At 37.9% G+C, this 14,577-nt stretch overlaps 1 non-coding gene across 1 annotated transcript; it reads left to right on the top strand.

Annotated features, from left to right (window-relative positions):
• The first annotated feature begins 8,094 nt into the window (after positions 1-8,094).
• On the top strand, positions 8,095-8,202 carry LOC112713716 (small nucleolar RNA R71). The gene has a single exon (XR_003158685.1). It is a non-coding gene; the product is annotated as a small nucleolar RNA R71 (small nucleolar RNA).
• The last annotated feature ends 6,375 nt before the right edge of the window (positions 8,203-14,577 follow it).

Raw genomic sequence — 14,577 nt, 5'->3', positions numbered from 1 at the left:
CCCAGGAGGTCTTCCTCATTAGGATTTTCGTCCTCCTCCTCCCTTGTGCATTCGGCCACTTTGATCACTTCAATGGCCTTGCACTCTCCTTTTGGATTCTCTTCTGTATTGCTTGGGAGAATACTGGGAGGAGTTTCAATAACTTTCTTACTCAGCTGGCCCACTTGTGCCTCTAGATTTCTGATGGAGGATCTTGTTTCATTCATAAAACTGAAAGTGGCCTTTGACAGATCAGAGACTAAATTGGCTAAATTAGATGTGTTTTGTTCAGAATTCTCTGTCTGTTGCTGAGAAGATGATGGATATGGCTTGCTACTGCTCGGCCTATTGCGTCCACCATTGTTAAAGCCTTGTTGAGGCTTTTGTTGATCCTTCCATGAGAAATTTGGATGATTTCTCCATGATGAGTTATAGGTGTTTCCATAAGGTTCACCCATGTAATTAACCTCTGCCATGGCAGGGTTTTCAGGATCATAGGCTTCTTCAGAAGCTGCCTCCTTAGTACTGTTGGATGCATGTTGCCATCCATTCAGACTTTGAGAGATCATGTTGACTTGCTGAGTCAATACTTTTTTTCTCAGCCAATATGGCATTCAGAGCATCAATTTCAAGAACTCCTTTCTTCTGAGGTATCCCATTATTCACGGAATTCCTCTCAGAAGTGTACATGAATTGGTTATTTGCAACCATGTCAATGAGTTCTTGAGCCTCTTCAGGCGTTTTCTTTAGGTGAATGGATCCACCAGCAGAATGATCCAATGACATTTTCGAAAATTCAGATAGACCATAATAGAATATATCTAATATGGTCCATTCTGAAAACATGTCAGATGGACATCTTTTGGTCAGCTGCTTGTATCTTTCCCAAGCTTCATAGAGGGATTCACCATCTTTTTGTTTGAAGGTTTGAACATCCACTCTCAGCTTGCTCAGCTTCTGAGGAGGAAAGAATTTATCCAAGAAGGCTGTGACCAGCTTATCCCAGGAGTCTAGGCTATCCTTGGGTTGTGAATCCAACCATATTCTAGCTCTGTCTCTTACAGCAAAAGGGAAAAGCATGAGTCTGTAGACTTCAGGATCAACTCCATTCGTCTTTACAGTCTCATAGATCTGCAAGAACTCAGTTAAAAACTGATAAGGATCTTCAGATGGAAGTCCATAAAACTTGCAGTTTTATTGTATTAAAGCAACTAGCTGAGGTTTCAGCTCAATGTTATTGGCTCCAATGGCAGGAATGGAGATGCTTCTTCCATCAAACTTGGACGTTGGCTTTGTGAAGTCACCAAGCATTCTCCTTGCATTATTATTATTTTCGGCTGCCATCTCCTTCTCTTGTTCGAAAATTTCTGAAAGGTTGCTTCTGGATTGTTGTAATTTAGCTTCTCTTAATTTTCTCTTCAGAGTCCTTTCAGGTTCTGGATCAATTTCAACAAGAGTGCCTTTATCCTTGCTCCTGCTCATATGAAAGAGAAGAAAACAAGAAAAGAAAAGGAATCCTCTATGTGACAGTATAGAGACTCCTTTATGTTAGTAGAAAAAGAAAGGGGGAAGAAAGTAGAAGAGGGGATTCGGGTTTTTAGATGGAGAGAGGTGAAGAGAAGTGTTAGTAAATAAATAAATAGAATAAGAAAAGAGAGGGAGAATTTCGAAAACAATTTTGAAAAAGGAGTTAGTAATTTTCGAAAATTAAAGATAAGATTAAAATTAAAATTTAAAAAAGAATTTTTTGAAAAAGAGATGAGTATTTTCGAAAATTAGAGAGGGATAGGTAGTTAGTTGGTTTTGAAAAAGATAAGAAACAAACAAAAAGTTAGTTAGTTGATTGAAAAAGATATTGAAATCAAGTTTGAAAAAGATAAAAAGATAAGAAGTTAGATAAAATATTTTGAAAAAAATAAAATTTTTGAAAAAGATAAGATAAAAGATAAAAGATTTGTTGAAAAAAGATTTAATTTTTTAAAAAGACTTAACTAACAAGAAACTACAAGATAAGATTCTAGAATTTAAAGATTGAACCTTGCTTAACAAGCAAGTAACAAACTTCAAATTTTTGAACCAATCACATTAATTGTTAGCTAATTTTCGAAAATTAGATGTAAAGATAGGAAAAAGATTTTGAAAATATTTTGAAAAAGATTTTTGGAATTCTCGAAAAAGAGGAAAAATTTGGAAAAGATATGATTTTTGAAAAAGATTTTTGAAAAGATAAGATTTTTAAAATTGAAATTTTAACTTGACTTGTAAGAAACAACTAATTTTTAAAAATTTTTGACCAAGTCAACCCAAAATTTCGAAAATTTGGAGGGAAATAAGGAAAAGATAATTTTTTGATTTTTGAAATTTTAAAGATGAGAGAGAAAAACACAAATATGACCCAAAACATAAAAATGTTGGATCAAAACACAACATGCATGCAAGAACACTATGAATGTCAAGATGAACACCAAGACCACTTTGAAGATCATGATGAACATCAAGAACATAATTTTGAAAAATTTTTGATGCAAAGAAAACATGCAAGACACCAAACTTAGAAATCTTCAATGCATGGACTCTAACAAACGAAAAATGCATATGAAAAACAACAAACAACACAAAACAAGAAATCATCAAGATCAAACAAGAAGACTTGTCAAGAACAACTTGAAGATCATGAAGAACACTATGAATGCATGGAATTTTCGAAAAATGTAAGAAAAATTTTTAAAGCATGCAATTGACACCAAACTTAAAAATTGACTCAAGACTCAAACAAGAAACACCAAATATTTTTTATTTTTATGATTTTCTAAATTTTTTTTGTATTTTCTTTAATTTTTTTCGAAAGACGTTATTAGAAAAACGAAAAAGAAAAGGAAAATTTTGAAAAAGATTTTTTTTTGAAAAAAAATTACCTAATCTGAGCAACAAGATGAACCGTCAGTTGTCCATACTCGAATAATCCTCGGCAACGGCACCAAAAACTTGGTGGACGAAATTGTGATCAATAATAATTCCAGGCACTGTTAGAGAATCTTTTTCTTTCCACAACTCCGTTCAACTTACCAGCAAGTGTACTGGGTCATCCAAGTAATACCTTACGTGAGTAAGGGTCGATCCCACAGAGATTGTTGGTATGAAGCAAGCTATGGTCACCTTGTAAATCTCAGTTAGGCAGATTAAATTGGTTTATGGTGAGTTTGAAAATTAATAAATAAATAGAAAATAAAAAGGATAGAAATACTTATGTAAAACAATAGTGGGGATTTCAGATAAGTGTGTGAAGATGCTGTGCTCCTCTCGTATCTCTATTTTCTTATTACATTCATCCAATCCTTCCTACTCCGTTCCATGGCAAGCTGTTTGTAGGGCATCACCGTTGTCAATGGCTACATCCCATCCTCTCAGTGAAAACGTTCCTATGCTCTGTCACAGCACGGGTAATCATCTGTCGGTTCTCAATCAGGTTGGAATAGAATCCCTTAATTCTTTTGCGCTTGTCATCACGCCCAGCCTTCAGAAGTTTGAAGCTCGTCACAGTCATTCAATCACAGAATCCTACTCGGAATACCACATACAAGGTTTAGACTTTCCGGATCCTCATGAATGCCGCCATCTATCTAGCTTATACCACGAAGATTCTGTTGGGGAATCTAAGAGATATGCGCCCTACCTAAAGTAGAACGGAAGTGGTTGTCAATCACGCGCGTTCATAGGTGAGAATAATGATGAGTGTCACGGATCATCATCATTCATCAAAGTTAAGTATAACGTATATCTTGGAATAAGGATAGAAGAGAATTGAATAGAAAGTAATAATAATTGTATTGAAACTTGAGGTACAGCAGAGCTCCACACCCTTAATCTATGGTGTGTAGAAACTCCACTGTTGAAAATACATAAGTAAAAGGTTCAGGCATGGCCGAATGGCCAGCCCTCTCCATGATATAAGGACCGAATGATCAAAAACTAGAAAGTCAAAAGATTAAACTGTCAAAAGATGTCTAATACAATAGTAACTTATCCTATTTATACTAGACTAGCTACTAGGGTTTACATGAGTAAGTATTTGATGCATAAATCCACTTCCGGGGCCCACTTGGTGTATGTTTGGGCTGAGCTTGATCTATCCACGAGTTGAGGCTTCTCTTGGAGTTGAACTCCAAGTTATAACATATTTTGGGCATTCAACTCCGGATCATGACGTTTTTCTGGCGTTTAATTCCAGACAGCAGCATGTACTTGGCGTTCAACGCCAAGTTACGTCGTCAATTTCCGAATAAAGTATGGACTATTATATATTTCTGGAAAGCTCTGGATATCTACTTTCCAGCACCGTTGAGAGCACGCAATTGGAGTTCTGTAGCTCCAGAAAATCCATTTCGAGTGCAGGGAGGTCAGATTCCAACAGCATCAGCAGTCCTTTTGTCAGCCTTTTTCAGAGTTTTGCTCAAATCCCTCAATTTCAGTCAGAAATTACCTAAAATCACAGAAAAACACACAAACTCATAGTAAAGTCCAGAAATGTGAATTTAACATAAAAACTAATGAAAACATCCCTAAAAGTAGCTTGAACTTACTAAAAGCTACCTAAAAACAATGCCAAAAAGCATATAAATTATCCGCTCATCAATGAGCGTCACATAATCATCACATTCATCATGTTCTTGGGTGTGACTGAATATCTTAGAACAAGAATAAGCTGAATTAAATAGAAGAACAATAGTAATTGCATTAATACTCGAGGTACAGCAGAGCTCTACACCTTAATCTATGGTGTGTAGAAACTCCACCGTTGAAAATACATAAGAACAAGGTCTAGGCATGGCCGAGAGGCCAGCCCCCAATAATCTAAGAACTAGACATCCAAAGATGATCTAAGGACCTAAAGTGATCAAAAGATGAAAATACAATAGCAAAAGGTCCTACTTATAGAGAACTAATAGCTTAGGGTTTACAAATATGAGTAAATGACATAAAAATCCACTTCCGGGCCCACTTGGTGTGTGCTTGGGCTGAGCATTGAAGCATTTTCGTGTAGAGACTCTTCTTGGAGTTAAACGCCAGCTTTTGTGCCCGTTTGGGCGTTTAACTCCCATTCTTGTGCCAGTTCCGGCGTTTAACGTTGGGCAGTTTTGAGCTGATTTGGAACGCCAGTTTGGGCCATCAAATCTCAGGCAAAGTATAGACTATTATACATTTCTAGAAAGCCCAGGATGTCTACTTTCCAATGCAGTTGAGAGCGTGCCAATTGGGCTTCTGCAGCTCCAGAAAATCCACTTCGAGTGCAGGGAGGTCAGAATCCAACAGCATCTGTAGTCCTTTTCAGCCTCTGGATCAGATTTTTGCTCAGGTCCCTCAATTTCAGCCAGAAAATACCTGAAATCACAAAAAAACACACAAACTCATATTAAAGTACAAAAAAGTGAATTTTAACTAAAAACTAATAAAAATATAGTAAAAACTAACTAAAACATACTAAAAACATACTAAAAACAATGCCAAAAAGCGTACAAATTATCCGCTCATCAGTTGCTCGTCCTCGAGCAAAAGAAGAAAGAATATGAGAAGAAGAGGAAGAAATTGGAGGAGATGGAGGGAGGTTTAGGGTTCGGCCAAGGGGATAAGTATTGATGGTTGTGTGTGAAGAATGAAGGAGTGTTGAGGGGTTTATATAGGAGTGGATGAAGGGTTTATGGTTTGGTCATGTAGGGTGGGATTGGGTGGGAAAGAGATTTTGAATTTGAATGTAGGTGGGGTTTATGGGGAAGAGTAGATGGATGTGAGTGGTGAAGAAGAGATGGGGAAGAGTGATTGAGGTGATTGGTGAATGATGTTTGGGGAAGAGTGTTATGAAAAGGTGTGAGAGAGAAGAAGAAGGTAGGTGGGGATCCTGTGGGGTCCACAGATCCTGAGGTGTCAAGGATTTCTCATCCCTGCACCCTTTAGGCGTGTAAAATGCCCTCTGTATGCAATCCTGGCGTTTAACGCCAGACTGATGCTTGTTTCTGGCGTTAAACGCCAGCTCTATGCTTGCTCCTAGCGTTAAACGCCAATTTGCTGCTTGTTTCTGGCGTTCAACATCATCTTTCCTCAAGGTGCAATCCTGGGGTTTGAACGCCAGATTACTGCTTGTTTCTGGTGTTCAACGCCAGCTTCATGCTCTGTTCTGGTGTTAAACGCCAGCCAGATGCTCCTTATTGGCGTTTAAATGCCAGTAAGCTCTTCCTCCAGTGTGTGCTGTTTCTTCTGCTATTTTAATTCTGTTTTTAATTTTTGCAATTGTTTTGTGACTCCACATGATCATAAATCTAATAAAACATAAAAGAACAATAAAAATATAAATAATTAAAAATTGGGTTACCTCCCAATAAGCGCTTCTTTAATATCAATATCTTGACAGTGAGCTCTCATGGAGCTTCAGAGATCATCAGAGCATGATGAGGGCCTCCCAACACCAAACTTAGAGTTTGAATGTGGGGGCTTCTCAACACCAAACTTAGAGTTTGGTTGTGGCCTCCCAACACCAAACTTAAAGTTTGATTGTGGGGGCTTTGTTTGACTCTATATTGAGAGAAGCTTTTCATGCTTCCTCTCCATGGTTGCAGAGGAAGATCCTTGAGCCTTAAACACAAGGTAGTCCCCATTCAATTGAAGGACTAGTTCACCTCTGTCAACATTAATCATAGCTTTTGCTGTGGCTAGGAAGGGTCTTCCAAGAATGATGGATTCATTCTCATCCTTCCCAGTATTTAAGATTATAAAATCAGCAGGAATGTAAAGGCCTTTAACCTTCACTAACACGTCCTCTACCAACCCATAAGCTTATTTTATTGACTTGTCTACCATCTCTAATGAGATTCTTGCAGCTTGTACCTCAAAGATCCCCAGCTTCTCCATTACAGAGAGTGGCATAAGATTTATACCTGACCCCAGGTCACAAAGAGCCTTCTCAAAGGTCATGGTGCCTATGGTACAGGATATTAAGAATTTACCAGGATCTTGTTTCTTTTGAGGTAGAGTTTGCTGAACCCATGTATCTAGTTTACTAATGAGCAAGGGAGGTTCACCTTTGCAAGTCTCATTACCAAACAACTTGGCATTCAGCTTCATGATGGCTCATAGATGTTGAGCAACTTGCTCTTCAGTCACATCTTCATCCTCTTCAGAGGAAGAATAGTTCTCAGAGCTCATGAATGGCAAAAGGAAGTTTAATGGAATTTCTATGGTCTCTATATAAGCCTCAGATTCCTTTAGGTCCTCAATAGGAAACTCCCTTCTGTTTGGAGGACGTCCCATGAGGTCTTCCTCATTGGGATTCACGTCCTCCCCTTCCTCTTTGGATTCGGCCATATTGATAATATCAATGGCCTTGCACTCTCTTTTTGGATTCTCTTCTGTATTGCTTGGGAGAGTACTAGGAGGAGTTTCAGTGATTTTCTTACTCAGCTGACCCACCTGTGCCTCTAAATTTCTAATGGAGGACCTTGTTTCATTCATGAAACTTAAAGTGGCCTTAGATAGATCAGAGACTATGTTTGCTAATCTAGAGGGGCTCTGCTCAGAATTCTCTGTCTGTTGCTGAGAAGATGATGGAAAAGGCTTGCTATTGCTAAGCATGTTTCTTCTACCATTATTAAAGCCTTGTTGAGGCTTTTATTGATCCTTCCATGAGAAATTTGAATGATTTCTCCATGAGGAATTATAGGTGTTCCCATAGGGTTCACCCATGTAATTCACCTTTGCCATTGCAGGGTTCTCAGGATCATAAGCTTCTTCTTCAGAAGATGCCTCTTTAGTACTGTTGGATGCATTTTGCCATCCATTCAGACTCTGACAAATCATGTTGACTTGTTGAGTCAAAATTTTGTTCTGAGCTAATATGGCATTCAGAGTATCAATTTCAATAACTCCCTTCTTCTGAGGCGTCCCATTACTCACAGGATTCCTCTCAGAAGTGTACATGAATTGGTTATTTGCAACCATGTCAATAAGTTCTTGAGCTTCTGCAGGAGTTTTCTTTAGGTGAATGGATCCACCTGCAGAATGGTCTAGTGACATCTTAGAGAACTCAGATAGACCATAATAGAATATATCCAGAATGGTCCACTCTGAAAGCATGTCAGAAGGACACTTTTTGGTCATCTGCTTGTATCTTTCCCAAGCTTCATAGAGGGATTCATCATTTTTTTGCTTGAAGGTCTGAACATCCACTCTAAGCTTGCTCAACTTTTGAGGAGGAAAGAACTTGGCCAAGAAGGCCATGACCAACTTATCCCAAGAGTCCAGGCTATCTTTAGGTTGTGAGTCCAACCATGTTCTAGCTCTGTCTCTTACAGCAAAAGGGAAAAGCATGAGCCCTATAGACTTCAGGATGTACTTCATTGGTCTTAACAGTCTCACAGATCTGTAAGAACTTAGTTAAAAACTGATAGGGATCTTCTGATAGAAGTCCATGAAACTTGCAGTTCTGTTGCATCAGAGTAACTAGTTGAGGTTTCAGCTCAAAATTGTTTGCTCCAATGTCAGGGATTGAGATGTTTCTTCCATAAAAGTTGGAAGTAGGTGTAGTATAATCACCAAGCATCCTCCTTGCGCCTCCACCATTGTTATTGGGTTCGGCCATATTTCTCTCTTTTTCGAGATTCTCTGTAAGGTTTTCTCTGGATTGTTGTGCTTTAGCCTCTCTTAGCTTCTTCTTCAGAGTCCTTTCAGGTTCAGGATCTGCTTCAACAATAATGTCCTTGTCCTTGCTCCTGCTCATATGAAAAAGAATAGAATAGAAAAGAAGAGGAATCCTCTATGTCACAGTATAGAGATTCCTTTATGTGAGTAGAAGAAGAAAAGAATAGAAGAAGGATGAGAAAAATTCGAACACAGAGGAGAAGAGAGAGTTCGAATTTTTAGATGAAGAGAAGAGTTAGTAAATGATAAATAAATAGAAAGAGATGAGAGAGAAGAGTTTTCAAAAATTGTTTTTGAAAAATGGTTAGTGATTTTCAAAAATTAAGAGAAGAAATAAAATTAAAGATAAAATTTGAAACAATTAGTTAATTAAAAAGAATTTTGAAAAAAGGGTAAGGAATATTTGAAAATTAGAGAGAGAAAAGTAGTTAGGTAGTTTTGAAAAAGATAAGAAATAGTAAAACAAACAAAAAGTCAATTAGTTAGTTGAAAAAGATTTGAAAATCAATTTTGAAAAGATAAGAAGTTAGAAAAGATTTTGAAATTGATTTTGAAAAAGATATGATTTGAAAATATATGGTTGAAAAATATATGATTTGAAAAATATATTTTGAAAAAGATATTTTGAAAAAGATTTTATTTTTTTAAATTAAAATTTGATTACTTGACTAATAAGAAACTAAAAGATATGATTCTAGAATTTAAAGATTGAACCTTTCTTAACAAGAAAGTAACAAACTTCAAATTTTTGAATCAATCACATTAATTGTTAGTAAAGTTTTCAAAATTTTGAAATGAAGATAAGAAAAAGATTTTGAAAATCAATTTTAAAAATTTTCAAAAACAATGAAAAAATGAAAAAGATTTGATTTTTGAAAAAGATTTTGAAAAGATAGGATTTTTAAAATTGAAATCTTGACTTGACTAACAAGAAACAACTTATTTTAAAAAAATTTTACTAAGTCAACCCAAAGATTTCAAATTTTATGAGTAAAATAAGGGAAAGATATATTTTTTATTTTTTTGAATTTTTAATGATGAGAGAGAAAAACACAAATATGACCCAAAACATGAAAATTTTGGATCAATACCAATGATGCATGCAAGAGCACTATGAATGTCAAGATGAACACCAAGAACACTTTGAAGATCAAGATGAACATCAAGACTTATTTTTGAAAAATTTTCAAGAAAAGAAAAACATGCAAGACACCAAACTTAGAAAATTTTCATGCTTAGACATAGAATGCAAAAATGCATATGAAAAATAACAAAAGATACAAAACAAGAAAATATGAAGATCAAACAAGACTTACCAAGAACAACTTGAAGATCATGAAGAACACATGCATGAATTTTCGAAAAATGCAAAAGTTTTTTAAAACATGCAATTGACACCAAACTTAAAAATTGACACTAGACTCAAATAAGAAACACAAAATATTTTTTATTTTTATGATTTTATTAATTTTTTTGGTTTTTTTCAAAAATTTCTTTTTGGAAAAACGAAAATAAAATAAAAATTTTTGAAAGATTTTTGAAAACTTTTTGAAAAGAAAATTACCTAATCTGAGCAACAAGATGAACCGTTGTCCAAACTCGAACAATCCCCGGCAACGGCGCCAAAAGGTTGGTGCACGAAATTGTGATCATCAACAATGGCGCCAAAGACTTGGTGCTCTCAAACGTGAATCACACTTTGTCACAACTTTGCACAACTAACCAACAAGTGCACTGGGTCGTCCAAGTAATACCTTACGTGAGTAAGGGTCGATCCCACGAAGATTGTTGGTATGAAGAAAGCTATGGTCATCTTGTAAATCTCAGTTAGGCAGATTCAAATGGTTATAATGGTTTTCGAAAATTAAGATAAATAATGCATAAAATAGAGATAGAGATACTTATGTAAATCATTGGTGGGAATTTCAGATAAGTGTATGGAGATGCTTTGTCCCTTCTGAATTTCTGCTTTCTTACTGCCTTCCTCCAATCATTCTTACTCCTTTCTATGGCAAGCTGTATGTAGGGCGTCACCGTTGTCAATGGCTACTTCTCATCCTCTGAGTGAAAATGGTCCAAATGCTTTGTCACAGCACGGCTAATCATCTGTCGGTTCTCGATCATGTTGGAATAGAATCCATTGATTTTTTTGCGTCTGTCACTACGCCCAACACTCGCGAGTTTGAAGCTCGTCACAGTCATCCCTTCTCAGATCCTACTCGAAATACCATAGACAACATTTAGACTTTCCGGATCTCAGGAATAGCCGCCAATAATTCTAGCTTATACCACGAAGATTCTGATTAAGGAATCCAAGAGATATGCGCTCGATCTAAAGTAGAACGGGAGTGGTTGTCAGGCACGCGTTCATAGGTGAGAATGATGATGAGTGTCACGGATCATCACATTCATCATGTTGAAGTGCAGTGAATATCTTAGAATATGAATAAGCATGAATTGAATAGAAGAATAATAGTAATTGCATTAACACTCGAGGAACAGTAGATCTCCACACCTTAATCTATGGTGTGTAGAAACTCCACCATTAAAAATACATAAGTGATGGTCCAAGCATGGCCGAATGGCCAGCCCCCAAAGTCTAAGAACTAAACGTCCAAAGATAGATACCAATATGTCTAATACAATAGTAAAAAGTTATATTTATGTTAAACTAGTTACTAGGGTTTACAGAAATAAGTCTTAGTGGAGAAATCCACTTTCGGGGCCCACTTTGGTGTGTGCTTGGGCTGAGCTTGAGCTTTACATGTGCAGAGGCTTCTCTTGGAGTTAAACGCCAAGTTGTAACGTGTTTTTGGCGTTTAACTCTGGTTTGTGACGTGTTTCTGGCGTTTTACTCCAGAATGCAGCATGAAACTAGAGTTGAATGCCATTTTGCATCATCTAACCTCGACTAAAGTATGGGCTATTATATATTGCTGGAAATCCCTGGATGTCTACTTTCCAACAAAGTTGAGACCGCGCCATTTGGAGTTCTATAGCTCCAGAAAATTCATTTCGAGTACAGGGAGGTCAGATTTTTTAGCCTGAATCAGATTTTTGCTTAGGTCCCTCAATTTCAGCCAAAAAATACCTGAAATCACAGAAAAATACACAAAGTCATAGTAAAGTCTAGAAATGTGAATTTTGAATAAAAACTAATAAAAACATCCCTAAAAGTAGCTAGATCCTACTAAAAATTACCTAAAAACAATGCCAAAAAGCGTATAAATTATCCGCTTATCAGCATCTAACTTGAATCTAGAATTCCTCAAAAATGGTCTCCCAAGTAGAATAGATGATGCCCTCTTGGAATCGCTTGATGGCATCTCAAGAACGTAAAAATCAATTGGAAACACCAACCCTTTTATATTCACCAATACATCTTCCGCAACACCCGTCACGGTTATTATGCTCTTGTCCGCCAAAACAAATCTTGCCGTTGACCTCTTCAATGGTGGTAGCCTCAATATACGGTAGACAAAAAGAGGCATAATGCTAATGCATGCACCGAGATCATACATACAATCTAGAAATTGAACCCCATCTACGGTGCAAGTGACCATGCACGGGCCAGGATCATCACACTTCTCGGGTAATGCTCCCATTAAAGCGGAAATAGAACTCCCCAATGGAATAGTTTCTAACTCAATAATTCTATCTTGTTCATGCATAAATCCTTAAGGAATTTTTCATATTTAGGTACTTGATGGATAGCATCAAAGGGGGGATGGTTACCTCAACTTTCTTGAACATCTCTACCATTTTGAGGTCAAGTTCATTACGCTTCCTAGCTTTCTTTTCAAGTGTAGGAAATGGGATTGGTTGAGCAATTTCTTCTTCCACGACTCTCTTATTCTTGGGGACCGCACTTGTTGGTTGAGCCTCTTCATCCTCAACTATGACTTGTGCTTCCTCCTCCTCTTCTAATCTCAATTCTCTCCTCCTCTTGAGTGATTATGATCGAACTTGGGTCCTTTACCTTCTTCTCTTTCAATTGAGTCCCGGATTTCAAGGTAATGGCATTAATGCCACCTTTAGGATTGGGTTGAGGTTGAGAGGGAATGTCACTAGAATTTGGGGCTTGAGGAGCAGAAGTGGAGGGTGGGTCCATGCGTGCAAGAAGGGCTTGTAGAGTAGATGTAAGGCTGGTAAGGCCAGAAGCAAGTGTGGTTTGAAGCCCTTTTTGGCCTTGGAGTATGGTCCGGAGTGTATCATCTTGATTGGGAGAAGTGGAAGGGTATGTGATTTGAGGGGCTTGTGGTTGGTTGGATTGAGGTGGTGGTCGTTGATGTAGTGGTTGATAGGTTTGGTAGTTTCTTCCTTGGTTTTGTTGGGTGTATAGTTGGCTTTGGGAGTATAGTCGATTTTGTGAGTTGTTGTTGTTCCATCTTTGATTGCCTCTATTGTTGTTGTTGTCCATACCTCCTTGTTGGTAATTGTCCCTCCATTGGTTAGAGTTGTCTCTCCAATTTTGATTAGAATTGCCACCCCCTTAATTGTAGTTTCCTCCTTGTTGAGGATACCCTTGGTTGAAATTGCCGCCTTGTTGGTAGTATCCTTGATTTGGGTGGTCATAAAAGTTGTAGGTAGCCGCCAAGGTGTTGTCTTCTTGAAGACTTGGGCACTCGTCCGTGTAGTGGGAATAGCAAGAACAAATGCCACACACTTTTTGGGGGACCAATTGTTGACTATATTGTTGAGGAGGTGGTGGAGGGTATTGTTGATGAGGTTGTTGCTGACCCAATTGGAGTTGCTTTAGGATGTTTGTCATCTCGCCCAAGGATTTGGCAAGAGCGGTGGCCTCACTATTAGAGGATACTTCATTCACGGTCTTTGGGCGGTTAACTCTCCGTCTCGCATGTTGGTTGGACTCGGCCAAGTCACCAATGAGTTGCCATGCTTCCTCCGCCGTCTTATATTTAGACAAAGAACCATTGCTAGAGGAATCCAAAAGAGTCCTATCTTGTTCTCACATCCCTTGGCATATGTAGGGTCGAGCAACACTTGAGTGTCAATCATGTGGTTGGAGCATGCATCAAGAAGTTTGCGAAACCGCTCCCAATACTCGCATAGGGGTTCCGTTTCGCCTTGCACAATGCATGAGATCTCCTTCCTTAGCTTGTCCATCCTTTCTGGGGGCAAGAATTTTTCTAAGAATCCTCTTCTAAGCAAGTCCCAATTGGAAATAACATCACTGTTTAGCTTTATTCTCAAGAGAGAATGGGAAAGCAAACTACCACATAGCAACTTCATTGGATCCTTCCCGTCTAGTTGTTGAGCATATACTATGAAAATCCTTGAGGTGTCGAATAGGATCTTGTACGGGAAGTCCATGGAACTTAGGTAGGAGGTGAATCAAAGCAGTCTTGAGTTCAAAATTCGCATTCAAGTTTGGATGAAGCACATGAACGGGTTGATAGATATAATCTGGTGCACCCACTTCCTTGAGAGTAACTCTCCTCGGAGTGGCCATGGTGTCGGCACCTAGATCAAAATAAGAATTATTAGTAGTATTAACGGAGGGATAGCTAGTGCCTTCTTCGAATGACGGTTCGAAATTCACTTCGGGTAAGGTTCGTGAATTGGTAGGAACCTTTTCACCTTCCTCAAAGGTCAACCGCCTCCGAGCTTGCCTAACGTGGAGCAAAGTTCGTTCAATTTCCGGGTCAAATGGGGCTAAGCTCGAATTTGGTTATGAACGCGTCATGCAATGAAGGGAGTATGAAGCTCACGGCAACAAGTGGAATTAGACAAAGATTAATCTTATGTCAATCAAACAAAGAAACAATCAAGAAAAAATGCAAGTATGTACATATTTACACTAAACAATAGCATGGCACACATAAGCAACTCCCCGGCAACGGCGCCATTTTGATAAACGAAATGTTGTATGTCGATATAGAATTTAATAGT

This window comes from Arachis hypogaea, chromosome 9 (assembly GCF_003086295.3).
Source record: "Arachis hypogaea cultivar Tifrunner chromosome 9, arahy.Tifrunner.gnm2.J5K5, whole genome shotgun sequence".
NCBI classification, from domain to species: domain Eukaryota; kingdom Viridiplantae; phylum Streptophyta; class Magnoliopsida; order Fabales; family Fabaceae; genus Arachis; species Arachis hypogaea.
This window is presented reverse-complemented; position numbering and strand designations above follow the sequence as displayed.